A 16,720-nucleotide genomic window follows, 5' to 3' on the forward strand; every position below is an offset into this window, starting at 1 on the left:
TATCATAGAGGATCATATGCGCTATGGAGTTTTATTGGTTGCTTCATCACTCTCAATATTTACACACAAGCATGCGAACACCAGGCTTCACCAATTTGAAGACAATGGACTTGCTTTATCTAGAAATTCAAATTCATGGTGTGTATCACTTGCTCATCGCGCTTGTGCAATGATGAATAACCTTCTTTATAGGAGTCCTTTTGACAGGCTGTGCTCAATTTTTTGGTTTTCTCAAAAAAAGTTGCTCAGAGTATGGTAGACCACCACCAAAGTGTTGGCAACTAGAGATTGTTGATGGGGTGTCCCAAATCAAGCAATCTACTATCTTATGTGGTCCATGATACTAAAAGCGATGGAGTGATATCTTATCACATCCTTAACAATGTTTACCCCTTGTTTCATCTCATTTTGGCCCAAGGATGCCAGACTTTCTAATGTGGGTTCTTGGATTTGCAGGGTTTGAGGGTGTGGTGCCTTATGGTGATTCATTTGTGCCATATTTTGTTGAGTTAAAGATGATGTACCAATCAAACAAGGTTGGTGCATGACTTACATTTGTGATTTAGTTGGTTCAGTTGTGCAAACCTTAGGACAAATTGTGGTGTCATGGCCATGCTTGCAAATATAAAAGCATTGGCTTTATGCCCCGAGGTGGAAGGGGTTTTAGATTTTGTTCATGTTTAGCTCCTTTTTCACACTATATTTATCTTCCCATCAAAGCAATGTAAAGCTATTCAGTGGTGGTGAGTTCTGAAGTCAACTTATTTATAACCCTTTTTTTGGCTGAGGGATTTTCCACTTCTAGGTCATCATCCAAGATGTTGTCATCCAATTAGATAGCCTCTTTGCAACATTGGTCAAAGGTCTCAGGATTTGATACAAGAATCAAATTGTGCAAGAAATTTTTCTTTAGCCCCATCATAAAACATCGTTTCAATTGAGTGTCATTTAATTTTTCCCATGGTTCACACCACGAATCTAGAGTTTTTATTTGGAGGATAAAATCTCATATGGTTTCATTCATTTTTTGCTTAACTGAGTAAAGTTTGCGTGATGCACACTACTAGTGACCTTGTCTTGAGAACTCATAGATGAAAGCTGCCTTTAAAATTATAAAGTTCACTTTGATTTCGGGCCATGGTGTGGTAAACCATTGACTGGCTTTGCCCATTAAGCATAATGTGAAAGCTTAAAACTTAGGCAACAATCAATTTATCCAAAAGCGTCACAACATTGTGCAAACACTTGTGTGGACTCATATGGGTTTGTGGAATCATCAAATATATTCATATATTTGTGGAATCATCATATATTCGGATATTTCCTGAGCAACATGTTTAAGGGCATTCCTTGAGCTATGTGCAGCTCCTCCTTGAACTAGGACCTCTTTTAACCCATGTGCGACCCCCTTTCCTAAATTGTTTAGCATGGAAAGAGTTTGTTCATTAAAGGATAAAGGGACTTGAGAAGTGATTGGGTTGAAATTAATGTTATGCAAGGAAATTGAGATTGGTGGCATTGGGGTTTTTACAAGTTTGGTGAAACCCATTCGAGCACTCATGTATATAGTGTTGGTCCAATGCGTGGGTATGAAGTCCCTAAGGAGTGTGAGGCCTCAATGTGTGGCATAGGTCTCAATGATGGCTGCCTAGGTCTAGCTTTGAGGTCTAAATCAGATATTTACATGTGTAGGGGTACGGGCCTAAACTAGCTATTATTTCCTCTTTTGATCTTGTTCTTGTAAGTCTCTTGGCTAAGGAGTTCCCAAGTTTCTAGCCACTCCCTTTTGCTATTTTAGGCTCCATTCACGATCATGGCATAATCGGTGACATGGAAGTCATGATTGGTGACATGATGGTTGCAGGTGGCCATGATTGGTGATGTGATCACAAGCATGATTGGTGACATGGAGGGACCTTGATCGGTGACATGGAGGGACCATGATTGGTGACATGGCCCACGATTGGTGATGTGGTAGCCCGTGATTATGGCCCCATGATCGGTGTTATGGCAGCCATGATTGGTAACATGGCGACCATGATTGTGGGCAAGATTAGTGACATGGCGGGCCGTGATTAACTGATATGGTGGTAGCTATGATCGATTACATGATGGTTGTGATTAGTGTAATGAAGTAGATTTGGTATGCATATGCACATGGGGGATGGGGCCTAGGCATTTGAGCTTAGGGTCATTTACATGTGTACTTTTGGGGACCTGGGGCTATATTAGGAATATGGCTCATGGATATTGTACTCTTTTTTACCTTTTTACCCCTTTTATCATATAGACATCTATGTCTTCTTGTAGCTCATGCCCAAGCTTCCATGGTGACCTTCACCCATGTATTGGACTCCATGTAAACGATGTCCCGTGTTCCTGACTCTATGTTAACAAGTCCTCTCGCTTTCCTCCCTTCTTTCATTGGTTTTAGAGCCTAATCTTTGATCCTAGTTTAGGTTTCTTAATTACAAATTAGTGAAACCCTAAAATTTTCAAACCTTAAATTTTATGTTTTCTTGTATTTTCTTGCCAAATTTAGGATTTTCAACCATTTTATAGATTATCTCTTGGTTTTTAATCTTGGTGTTGTGATTAGAGAGTGATTTGAGCCTTAATTATTTTTAGATTTGATTTTTTACATAGTTTTTAGATTTGCTAATTTCTTGATTTGAGAAGATTAACAATGAAATTTGTGTTAATCATTTTTGAATTGGTATTAATCACTATTTTCAAAAACCCTAATATACTTTATTGCTTGCTTTCTTGAATTTCTTGATCTTCTTGATCTTGATTTCTTGAAAATTTTCTTGATTTTCAAAATTAATTTCACGAACCAATTTTGAGTGATTTCTTGCATTATCTTACTTAGGAAGCATATTTCTTCAAAGATTAATCCTTAGAGCCCTTATTTCTTCAAGATTGAAACCCTAGATTGCCAAATCTTTGAGTTCCTGAAGGAATATTGTAAGAAGAAGGTTGTTGTGCAGAATCTTAGTGCAGTATTAAAGAAGTGTGCAGAACATATTGCAAAATACAGTTTCAAGTGTAGAATTAAAGATTCAACTCTAGAGTTAAAGATTCAAGTGCAAAGTTGAAGAAAAATGAAGATATGTTTCAAGTTCAGTGCAAAATTGTCAGTGCAAAATTGAAGATTATAGTGCAAAGTACACAAGTTGCCTCTTAGTGTTGAGGGTCACATATCATTTTCTGCGTTCACACATACCTTTGGTACATTAAGGCTTAGACATTTACATCCTCACGTGTCGACTTCTCACTATGATGAGGTGGCATACTCGTGCCACAGGTGGATGTTTAAGCTTGCGGGTTTGATACCTAGTTACCGACGGCATTTGTTTGATGAGGGGGAGGCTTGTGTGCTAGATGGTCCATATCCACATGGTCCACAAATGGTGACTTTGTCACTTCATTGCTGCTTGGCTACCTTGATACATAGGGTTCGGCATTGTTTGCATGGGATGAGTCTTCTTTTGGCTACTTACATGATTTTCCCACACTCTTGAGCTACCATGATTATGCTTCGGAGGATGCAGACTACACCGACACGGATACTTGTGATGATGATGATATATTGTACACTCATACACATGATGATGTATCGCACATATATATACATGATGACATTGATGTATCACACAAACATTCACATTATCATAGTGATATACATGCACATGATTCCACTAACACCTATGCACATGATGATGATGTATGTGATAGTAATGTGTGTGAGTCAGATCATGTGGGCATGAATTCAAGGGGGGGTAGAGATGGCAGCAAGCATATTGAGCATCAACACTTCTATGCCTATCATCTTTCCCACAGATCATGTGGACACTCTAGTTAATCATGGTGACATTCTAGGGATAGTGTACATTTGATTAGTGATGCATCCATTAGCACACTTAAGATTAGTGATACTCTGCATACGAGTGACAGAGACACCTATGATCATAGACCTGACTGAGTACCTAGTGTTAGATGCATTAGGCTATTCTTCTAGGATTTCTATTTATGGATATATTACTGATATAACCACTACTCCTAAGGGTATTCATGTAGCATTCGTGGCAGCATTTATGTGGATAGAGTTCATGTATTTGAGTAGTCAGGTATAGTGCATGCGAGTAGTGATGATTTTTATGAGGTTAGACCTCGTAAGAGAGGTAGGGTTGTGCATATGGATCTAGAGAGATTTATATTTGATTTGGACATTTTATTCTATCTAGTTATTAGAGAGGTTGACCTATCTTAGGATATAGGTTACACATGGATACCATTGATGTACATAGACCATGCTCATGAGGACGATGACTTTAGATATTGTGAGGATGACATGGTCAGTGATTTAGTGAATGATGCCACTTTTATCTCGTGTGGGTACACTATCACTATTGAGTGATGATAATGCTGGTTATCCTATTGATCATGCTTTTGTTTTGGAGGACCACACATATGTAGAGGGTTTCACACATGAGGGCATGTGGCATATTTTTTATTGTTCCTATACCCACATTGATGCAGTGGATCATGCCTTAGATGATTCGATCTATGCTATAGTGGATTATGGCATTGGTTCACATGGGCTCCTACATGATTCTGATTTTGAGATGTGTTTCTCGGCTTCCATGATTGTCTACATGACTCTAGTTTATTTGGAGCTGGGACATTCATCTTCGAGTGCATCATATTCCACTTTGGATGTATGATGGTAGATGATTACATGGCATACCATTCTGCACTTGTGACATCGCTTGGTCTTGATCTAGATGGACCATTTGACATTCCAATTAGGAGCTTTGCTTCCATTTGGTGGATAACTTGGATGTCAGTTCCATGTTTTAGTCTCGAGGATGGGCTTATGAGAGCTATCCCTCATGCTTGAGCTTTCCTTTTGACCCAAGAGCTATTGTAATCGCATGAGTTGTCCATTTCAATACTTTCATGAATGAGAGAGATTTCATGGAAGCATAGAAACGAGACATAATGTTTTTAGTGCCGCTTTGCGGGGAGATCTAATCTTGCTTCTTCCATATTCTTAGAGTGCTTAACTCATTCCTTTGTAGCTTAAAAATCTATACTTTTAGTTTTGTTGAGGTTTTGTGTACAGACATGTGAATGGATTAGGTTGTTTACAGAATGGTGAAAGGTATAGTTTTTGTTATTTTTGGGTTTGTGAGTACATGGAAAAGCAATCCAATCAATTTTTATTTGATTTTGTGTTTGTAGCATTTCTACGTTTTCACGTGAAAAGCCAAGGTGGTGTTATTTTTATTTTTTTAAATCGAAAAAATTTAAAAAATATTGTTGTTTAAGTATCGTTAAAGATTTCATCTCCTTAGCTATGCACCTTATGAGTAGGTAAAAACAACATTTGGACTCCCAAAAAATCAGATCAAAGGCAATTGCTACTTTTTCATGTCTAGGAGTTTTTCACAGTCGTGAAAAACCAAAGAAATTCACGTCAACAAGAAGTCTCAAAAATCATGTCTTGATTTGAGGGATTTCCTTGCCAAAAATAGAAATTATTATCCCTAGGATCTTATCCTCTTATCTTGAAAAATTTGTTTGTGTGAAAAACTAGAGATTTTCATGACCATAACTATCCTGAGATTTTCACGCATGACTATCTCCTAGATATTCACGACTTGAATTTCTTGAGAAAATCATGCTAAAATAATTTTATATATTGAGATTATTAAGGTGACTACAGGATCTAGACCGATTGCCTATGCATTTCATATTAAAAGTCTAAAACCTTTGGCATGAAAAACTATAGTTTTTCATGACCATGAATTACTTGAGAAATTCACATCAAAGTTATTTTATCTATTTTGGTTGATAAGGGTCATAACTTGATTGTTAAATTCCATTGGTAAAGAAATTTCACTTAAAGAATCAAGTCCATCTGACATGAAAAACTAGAGTTTTTCACAGCTGTGTGACTAGCCCTTGTTATTCATGTGTGACTAACTCTTAGATATACTAGAGTTTTTCACCAGCTAGTGTGACTAGCCCTTGTTATTCATGTGTGACTAGCTCTTAGATATTCACACCATGATTATCTTTTAGAATAGCTTAGTGTTAAACATACAACCTTGGACACAAGAGAGGGAGATAAGAATAGAAACAACCGTGCAAGGGTCGATTTGGAGATTAGCACTTAGCCAACCCTAATGAGGGTTAACTCCCCTATGTGAGGCCGCTAGGGGCTCACTCCACCACCACTTGTGTCACCCAAGTGGAGATTCACAAGCTAGGTGAAGAGCACAGAAGAAGGGAGCTATGGAAAGATCTACCTTCACTCCATGCCAACATGCATGCAAGAGGGATCTTATGACTAGAATAAAGGGAAAATAGCACAAGAGGATCTTCATCATATTGCACCAAGTACATATACGTCTATAACAAAACGTAAGAGTTTAGTCAAAGAGTTGATTAACTACAAGCTAGAGTCCTTGGCTTCATCAAGATCTTCACCTTTCGAGCTCAAATAGTTGATCAACCATTAGAGTCTTTGGCTTCATCAAGAATTTCAACCTCAAGCTCAACTAAAGGAGATAAGAAACTTTATGTTGTTTTGCATTTTAAAATTCACCTGAATGTAGTGTTACATTAGGGGAGTATTGGATTCAATTTTGGCCCTTTTTCCTTTAGAGAGAGAAAGGATCTAGACCAATAGGAAAAGAGCCACCATAACGAAACTTTTGGTAATTATATGTTTTTCATATATTCTTTTTATGAATATATTATTAATTAAAAATACAACTTGCATTTCAAAACACTTAGTAATTAATTGCGACTTTCATTTCAAAATGCTTGGTAATTGAATGTTTTTCATATATTCTTTTTATAAATATATTATTAATAAAGAAATACGACTTGCATTTCAAAATACTTAGAGCACACTTACTATGTCAGTTGTAAGATTCCTCCTCAGCCTGCATAATGAAAAAGCTTTTACCTCAATCCCCTATAATCATTCCCTATTTCAGAATACTAGAAAATATTATTTTTTCTTATTTTTACCTAGAGAGAAGAAAAATTCTAGAGAGAGATAATTCAATATTGAGATATTTTTAGATATAAAAATTCTCTTGATATCTAAAATATACTTCCCTAAAACAGAAGTTCAAAATAAATTCTCCAATGTGCATTAGGAATCAATAAAAAATGATATAAGGGACCTTAGCCTAAGGGTCTAGATTTTCAGAAATTTTTGGATTATGGTCTAATTAAGGTTGCTATGGGCCAATAGGATTAATCCAAGTGTTGGGATGAGATAAATCTAAAGAATAAAATAAAATATCCAAAAATGAGTAAATGCTCACATAAGATGAAGAGTCGCATGAGTACAAGGTTTATTAGTTAAAAATTAAGAGATATTACTAAAAAATGAGATATTTTGGAGAAATGATAAATTTTTGACACCTTGGTAAGGAGGGGGGCGCGGGGAGGGGGGGGGGCTTTGAGATAGGCACCTCCTTCACATGTGTGGGAGGGTTTTTAATTCAAAAAAAATTGTGATATTTTTATCTCTCCTCTCTCCTGGATCAAACTGGATCAACAAAAGGGGAGCCAAACTAGTACAAATCTTGTCCAAATTCAGTCAAACTAAACCGAGAAAATTCTAGAACCCAGTTGGACTCAATTAGTGGCCTCCCTCACCTATAAATAGACACTCATTATTTTGTATTCTCATCTGTGAGCTATACCATGTCAGTATTACATTAAAATAATCATATTTTCTATTATCCCTTAAAAATCCTCTACTTTTGGGGAGCTTGGAGCTTCTCTCTCTCTTCAACAACTCTTGGAGCTCTCTTCTCCACTTTCTAAACCAATTGATTGGTTGGGGGCTTCACTTCTAGAAAAAGAAGCAAGCTAATCCTTGAGGTAAGAATCAATTTTATGGTTTTTTGTTAATATTCTCAAATGACTTCTCTTCTCAACCCCTCTCAAGCTTGAGAAGTTTTCTAATTGGTTGTTTTAAATTCAAATCAAAATTTCCCTAAGAATTTTAATGTGTAATCAATAAAAAGTTAATCTTTATGCTTATTTAGAATGCTTTCTCATGTATATCTCTCTCTCCAAAAAGAATAGTCATTCCTATAGCTAATTCTTTAGCAAAAGAATGCTTCTCATTGATAAATTCTTAATTCAAAATCAAACTCTAAGCTTGTTAAGCTAGAGAATAAGAAAATGGTATTTTTATGCTTTTATGTTAACAAAATAATGGTTAATTCTTTTAAATTATTTATAAGTAGTTAAAAACTACTTTTATTGATTCTAAATGGGAAAGAGATAATCCTATCAATTTGGGAAAAGAGGAATGATGGAAATAGCTTAATCTAGTAGAATAATCATAATATGATTATGGTTAAAATTATGATTCGAATTCATAGTTTAGATTTAAGTTTAAGAATAGATCTTCTATCATATTTGCATTACAATGTTTTATTCTTTTAAGAAAAATTAAAAATTATCAGTAATAGGAGAGCGAAGCTATGGTAAAATTTTTAGAAAATAATACTTATCTTATTTTATGCATAATGCTAAAAGAGGACTTCCTACCATATTCTAGGATTGGACATCCAATGCAAAAAGAATGATTTTCATTATATTCATGTGAAATAAATTTTTAGTATTTATGCATAAATATTTAATTAAAAGAAAAGAGTTTCAGGGGTAGAACCACCAAGGATGGATTGGAGTGGGGAAATATTACTGAGGAGGAGCTTGTGATGCTGGGGCACTTTCATTTCTACTGACAACATGGTGGACTGACTGCTTTAGTAGGTGTAGTCTCTCGACATTGGCCATAGTGCACTAGGAAACGCCCATCAATTGGGCCAAATATTTGCATAATAAGCTGCACACATTATGTGCTAACCCCCAAGGAAAGCTTGCAGCTGCCACCCTCCTCACAAAAGTACTCTACCACGCCACTGGATGGGAGGAGCTCCCCAGGGGCAGTGCATCTCATAGGGCTAGATGCAGCACCCACATCTCTCTACCTCCTCCCCAGGGGCACTGCATCTCATATGGCCAGATGCAACACCCACATCTCTCTACCTCCTCCCCAATCACCTCCCAACTCTCCACCGCCAAAGCGCCATCACCTGGACCCCAACAAAGGGAAAGAGAACCTTTTCCCCCAATCCAACCAAGGCCCCACCTCAAAAGAACTAGAAGCTACAGAAGCCCAACGCAAGTTGAGGAGGAGGCACAAAGGCAGGAATTTTAAGATCACAACCTCTTTAAAACCCCACCACCCGTAGGATCTTCTCCATACCCTCCTCATCACTTAGAAGCTGGCCCCTTATCTCCTCCCTCATCACACATCAATACTATGGAAACCCTTTGTTGGGCATGTGTACGAGGAGTTTCAAATCCCATGAAGCATATGAAGAAAGTGTCCGTGCATCACATGGGGAAGTACCGAACTTCTCCCAGGGCTTCTCCCACACGGCCCAAGAACTCATCACGCAAATGATAGACTGCATTTATCGGCAGTAGGACATTGCTATATTGGCATAGCAACAAATGTTGTTTGCAAAGGCTCAAGGCAGCAGAATACGGAAGACCTTTATACCTCCACCCTTAACAAACATTCATCTCCAGCAGGCCCTTAATGAAAAAGATCAACTCTTGACCAACGCCCTCTCCTCCATTTCTGAGCTCGAGCACCAACAACTCCAAGCAGCACAGGAGATAGCACAGCGGGCTAACCACCACAAAATCTCTCTCGCTCGAGTAAAGTAGCAGCACAAGACTTCCAGGCAAAGAGACATAACTGTGGGAAGAGGCCCTCAACAAAACCACCCTTGACTTCCACCGCTACCACGAGATTACAGATAAGACACTCCACCACACAAAGAGGCACGCAAGTGGAAGCTGCGGAAGCAAGAGCCGCACACCCACCACCCACACCCTCTAGCCCTCCTTCTAGATCAATCGAGAGGAAGGTTGACACACTCATGGACACTGAGGAGCTCCCTCTCCTCGCGATGCCTCCTAAGAGCCCCTACCAACTCCTCGAACTCCATTACAGGATCGTCCGCCTTAACTTGCTCCAACACAACATCTTCATCGACGAACCCCCCTCCTCTCGCACCACCTATGACTATATCCTCACCAAGCTCCCACTCCATAGCATCACCCTCCTATCTCCCTTCTTCTTCCAGGGCTAGATTTCCTTCACCCATCCCCACATCTTCTTCAACTTCGCTACCGATCCTCTCCAAGTGAACCTCATCAACTAGTCCCACCTCCTACGCTTTGGGCAACCCATGGACCATAACGATTCCATCAACCTCTCAGTCTTAGATACCTTAGTACCCCTACCCACTGGGACAGCCGAAGCCCTCTGCTACCTCCATCGCACACAGGCTAGGAGATTGTCCATGTTGCCTACTAATCCCTTTGACGAGATGAGCTCCCGTCATACTGCGCAGCAGCAGCAGGCCTCCTCATACTTTATCGCCAATGTCATCTACAAATGGAGGTCATGCAAGCCACGAGCATCATGCAATTTGAGGACTCGCATGTGGCATTTCCCATGGAGTTCACCCCCAAAGAAGTTGTGTATGCCAATTGTAGGAATGAGATGTACATAGAGATAGGAAGCTAGTTTTGGGCCCCCACAGTTGTAAATGGGCGGTAGCTGACCATTGTAAAAAGTGAGCTCATGTATATAAGACATTTTATGGAATATGAAAAGGGACAATCCCATTTGTTTTAATTGAGTTTTTCTCTCTCCCTCTCTCAATCTCTTGATCTTGTGGTTTCTTTCTTGTGTTGTAGATGCTTTCATGCTCAATTGTTGTGTGTGCATGTTAGGGATGGTGTTAATCTAGCTTCTCTTCTCCCCTCCCTTTTGATCAACTCTTTGACTAAACTCTTATGGTTTCTTATAGAAGTGTAGGTACTTGGTGCAATATGATAAAGCTCCTCGCATGTGCTGTTTTCCCTTTATTGTAGTGATAAAGCTTTTTCACCTCCTTGTATGTCTTCTTCTTCAATGGGTGAAAATTTCTCTAATGGCTCCTTGTCCCCAACCTCTTCCTCATGGGGAAAAATATATATATCTAAACTTATCTAGTGAAACTTGTCTATTTTAAAAATCTAAATTAATCTATCAAATTTATTGATTAAAACATCTAAATTGAAGCAATGAATTTTCCCACATTGCAACCAATAGGTTCTTATGTCTACACACCATCAAGTGTTTGCATCTGCTATTAAGTTAACTTGTTGATTAGCTATAATTTGTTGAAGGGCCACTTTGGATGATGGTTCTTTTTGTGGGCATGCATGAGGTTTACGTAGTCATGCTTAAGTGTGAAAGAAATCTACACTATCTTAGTAATTACCAATTGAAGATTCCAAAGGTCAAAATCTCCATGGTTAACATTGGTGAAGTTCTTAAAAGGAGGCAAGGGATTGAGGTTTCCCATGAAGTTAAACCATTTCCCTCATGCAAGTTGGGTTTAGATCCCGCTTCTTATGAGTGTTGCGTGTATATACCACCCATTGTGTTCTCTCACAGTTTTAGGAATCGATAAGATACATGTGATTTTGATAATTGGAAGCAATTAGAAGAGATGTATGTGTGTGTGTGTGTGTGCGCGGGCGCGCACGCACGCGCGTGTGTGGGCATAAAAATGTGAGTGTGCATGTGTAAAAGATACACATGAAAGCAATTTTTGTGTGTGTGTGGGTGTATGTTACATGACGAGTGAAGATCAATGCAAGGATGCAACAAAAAGATACTTAGGGCTCTTGTAAAGAGTTCCAAGTTGTAGATGAGTGTGGAGTAGGTTTGACAATAATCCCACATGGGAACTTTTGGGAGTTTTAGAGTTTTTGTATAAAAAGTGGCTCATTTGAGAGCTTATGGACCCATGGGGAGCTCTCTCTTGAGACTAGCTCTCCCTCTTCTTCCATAGAGGTGCAAGCTCTTCTCTCTCCCCATCTACATTGTTGTAAGTTCTATGTTTGTTAATTCAATGCAATGAGTTGATATTTGTCTCTCTTCTCATGTCAATTCTCTAGTGTGCATGTTTCTTATTGATAGCTTCAAGGTTTGTGAGCATGCTAGGGAAATGAGTATTTGAGAATGAAGAATGCTTTGATCGTGTATGCAATAGCTAAGCTTTCTTCTTGTTTGGATGCATGGATGAGTGGAATGTGGAGTTGAGTGAGCAATAGCAAGATTGAGCTTATGTGTATGTTAAGTCTATGTCAATAGTAGTAGTATTCCTAGCATTCTCTCCATCAAATGGATAAGCTTTTGTGCACTGGTACGGGTTGAATCCCTAGCTCCAAAAGGGATGCAAATCCCATTGGATTGAGCTACGTGTGGATCATACTACTCTTGCTACAAGTGAGAGAGTTTTCCGTCTCTCCATTGGCGCCGCTGCCGGGGAGAAGACTCAAATCCGGTTGAGAGTGTGTGGAAACCACCACTATTTCCTCTTTTGGTTGCAAAACCATTGAGTGATTAGGTTAAGTTCGGGTGTGTGATCTCGGTGTGAGTGGATAAGGTTAGGATAAGAAAAAAAAAACTATTGAGCGGTTGAGGTTTCTCCCGCATTGTTTTTTATGTTCTATTTCTTTTATTCCTTTTTAAGTACCGTCATTATGCTTACATTCATTGTTTTTTTTTGCCATTTCATGCTTTTATGCTTTTCGCTAACATGTGATTAGTAAAAAAAATTAAAAAAAAAGAAAAGAGGTGCGTTGCTAAGCTTTTCCATAGCTTATGCAAACTCCATAGGCTCCCAAGTGAGAAGCCCCCTTAAGGATGAGAGGAGAGAGGGAAAGAGAAGGGAGAAAGGAAGAGAGGAGAGGTTGAAATTTTGTTTATATATATATATATATATATATATAAACACACAAAACTGTTGGCTGACTGGTTCAAAGACGCTACTGTGGGGGCCGGCGTTGTAGACGGCGTTGTAGATGGCGTTGTAGATGGCGTTGAAGACGGCGTTGTAGACGGCGTTGTAGATGGCAGTGTGAAGATGGCGTTGAAGATGGCGGTGGTGTGACTGGTTGGCTGCAGCTGTGTAGGGTTGGCTGCTGCAGACGAGAAGAAGGTGGGAAGCAAAGTGGAGAGGCTACGTGGAGTTGAGAAGGAGAGGCTGCGTGGAGTTGTGAAGGCGGGCTGTGGGAGGTGTGTAGGTGGAGGCGCAGCAGCAATTGGAGGCGGCTGGCAAGGAGGAGGTCTTCGCAGGAGTAGTTCGAGGCGACTGGCAAGGAGCAAAGCGTGGAAGAGAAGGAGGCCAGGTGGCCGAGCGAGGGCTGGCAAGTGAGGTAGAGGCGACCGACAGTTGAGGCCGGCGAAGAAGAAAGAGAAAAAGGCGCCTGGGGGCACCTGCTGTGGCCAACGCAGGTGAGTGCTTGGAAGGTCGAAGAGGAGATACAGTACTTGCATTTTTTTAAAAATTTTTGTAATTTTGTGCATAATTAGTATTTTTTTAGCGTGATTCATATTTTTTGTAATTAGAAAAAAAGAAAAAAAAAGTAAAAAAAATAAAATCATTAAAAAAATTAATAAATAGATAGTTACACACATACTCATTTTAGTTACATTTAGTGGGAGATACAGTACTTGCATTTTTTTAAAAATTTTTGTAATTTTGTGCATAATTAGTATTTTTTTAGCGTGATTCATATTTTTTGTAATTAGAAAAAAAGAAAAAAAAAGTAAAAAAAATAAAATCATTAAAAAAATTAATAAATAGATAGTTACACACATACTCATTTTAGTTACATTTAGTGGTTAGGTAGGGTAAAATATATATATATATATATATATATATATATATATATATATATATATATATATATTAAAAAAACAAAAACAAAACCAAAAAAAAAATTGACCTTATGCACTTGCGGTCGGGACGTCTTATAGACTCTGCCATAGGGCCTAGGGCACCTTCTAGAGTACCTACGCAGGAAAGTGGGACCCAATTGGTAGGAAATTTGGCAGATATTGCTGAAACCCTTTTCGAATCCCAATCTGATACCCTTTCCAGAACAACTAGCTCATTGTCCATGGACAATCTAGGGCCGTCAAATACCCTTAGCCCCAAATAGAACACCCACAAGATCTTTTAATCCATTTGAAGCCGACACCATGGGGTGAGACTCCAATATGTCTACACGAATGCTCAAGGAGCTGAGATCTTTAGGGATCCACAACAATGGTATCTTGTTAAGATCGCAGACATTTTCTCAGAACTTGATAGAGCACCTCTAGTCAATGACCAGGGTAACATGTACATGGGTGGAGATGGTGTTCGCTACGAAGTCACCTACCATCCAGAGAATGTAGACAAATTAGGGGAGCTCTCTAAAACCGAGTTCTTAGACTTATCAAAGCTTTCCAGAGCAAGGGATTCTAGAGATGATTGGCTCATTGAGCCGGACATGCCAGGACCATCCAATGCCCAGTCCTCAAAGCCATCCATAGATGATTTACTTCTTGTAGATCTAAATTTGGAAAGGGATAGGAAATGCAAGAGCAAAATGGATCAGGGGGCTGAGAACCAATGGGAGTTTGTACGACAAATTCCAGTGACAAAGGTCTTACAGGACGACCCACTTCAAGAGGTCTATAAGGACTCTTTAGAGGGATATTATGCCACAACTAGATTGCCAGAGCTAGATCTTCCTCTAGCATTTGTGGTGGTAGTTGAGAAGCTTGCAGGACACATGAACCGAATCGTTGATAAATGGGCCAATGAATACCGAACCTTAGATTCGAAGGAGATTCGGGAGCTCACGTGGAAAGGACAACCATTATTCATGGAAGTATTCTCAACAAATACAGCTAAACCAGGAGAGACAGCCTTTCTTGGAGAAACTGTTGCTCCTCCCCTACGAGAGTTCACTAGAGAGGGACCCTCAACATCAAAGTGGACCATTGCTAGTAGCCCAACTCTAGCACCAAGACATTGTCCTACACCAAAAGTGCGACCACAGGTCACACCACAACAACGTTTTTCTCACTATGACAATCGGAGGGTAGGTGAGCCAACTCGGCCTCCCATAAATGCACCTCTTGAAATGTGGGTGACAAGATCTTTGGAGGGGGTTGGTGTGAGGCTGGTAATAGGAGACCCACACCAATTTGGGATGCATGTGGACCATCTTACCAAAGAGAGGAACAATTCCCACTGAGAGTGAGAGGCCGTAGGCCCTATGATGAGTATTAAAGACAAGTAAGGCCATCAACTCTTCAGAAACTAGTAAAGAAGTATGAAGGGTCGGGAGATCCATATGACCATGTAGTAGCATTTAGGCAAGCAGTTTGAGCTGAGCAAGTGGCTGACAAGCATACTCAAATTGAAGGATTTGGGCTCACTCTTGAGGGAAAGGCCCTTGCTTGGTTTCAGGCACTAGAGGCTTCAGACAAATCTTCTTTACGAGTTCTGGAAGAGAGATTCATTGCTGCTTTTTCCTTGATGGGGATTCAACATGACACAGTAGCAAACATCTACTCTTTCAAGCAAGGCGAGACTGAGAGTGTTAGAGACTGTGTAAATAGAATGAAGCAGTACATTAATCGTTGCCCAGAAGATGAGAAGCCCGCCCAAAGTCAATTAATTTCTCTCTTCTTAAAAGGACTCAAAAATTCAACACTGCATACACATCTCTATGCAAAGAAGCATACAAATTTCAATGAGTGTTGCCATGATGCTATGGATTTCACAGATAACTTCAAATTCCAAGATGGTACTGGCCCTGAGGTGAAACCTAGAGATCAGTGGGGTGATGACCAAAGTTCAGGGTCTAGCGCGCTAGTAAATCCAGACCAGATAGCTAACCTAGTACTAAGGAGATTGGGACAGACCTATCGCCCACCCATGCAGCCACAACAACAGCAGCAACGAATGAGGAGTGTACTACCTACAGGTCCTCATCTTTGTGGAGCATGTGGCGGTAACCATAAAACTAAAGAATGTAATACCTTTTCTCCTCTAGTCACAAACCAACCCACAAAAAAGTGGTGCCAAGCCTGTGCTTGGAACTTTACCCATACCACACAGGAATGTACTTGCAGCAAAGGGGTGGAGTGGCTCCACAAATGCATCAACAATATACTAATTTTGAACGTAAGCCACCGATGGCACAAGAGCAAGCACGACCTGTTCTTGGAGCTCAACCTCCTGCTCCTGGGACTGCTCCTGTGAGGGTTGTGGACTACGACAATTCAAATACGTGTAGAGACTTGGTAAACCCAGGCTATGTGGAGGAGGAATATGCATCATATTCATCCAAGGAAAATCTCTTTGAAAGTCCCGCATATCAAAGCCAAGCGCTGGAGGCTCAACCAGGGGAAAAAAATTCTTTGATGTTGCTAGGCGGCTACCAACCTAGGACTCCAGGCCCCTCAGGTCAATGGCAGTAAAGGAAAGTAGAAGCCAAACCAATGGGTCCCTGTTATGAGTGCGGAGAACCTCATTGGGCTCGTGATTGTCCACATCGCTCAAGGCAAGCATCTCGATCCCATACAACAGTACCATAGTTTCCACCAATTGAAAGATATTGTCTAGGGTGTTGTGTAGAACACTTCCCAAAGGATTGTTTGCTGAAACCACATGAGGAAGGCACCTCTCAACCAAAGGTCTCACTCAACCTTGTAGGGGCAGTTCCATCACCACCTTCATCTGAGAATGAGGATGTC

The sequence above is a fragment of the Cibotium barometz genome, chromosome 35 (genome assembly GCF_041138505.1).
Source record: "Cibotium barometz isolate CiBa-2024 chromosome 35, ASM4113850v1, whole genome shotgun sequence".
Taxonomy (NCBI): Eukaryota; Viridiplantae; Streptophyta; class Polypodiopsida; order Cyatheales; family Cibotiaceae; genus Cibotium; species Cibotium barometz.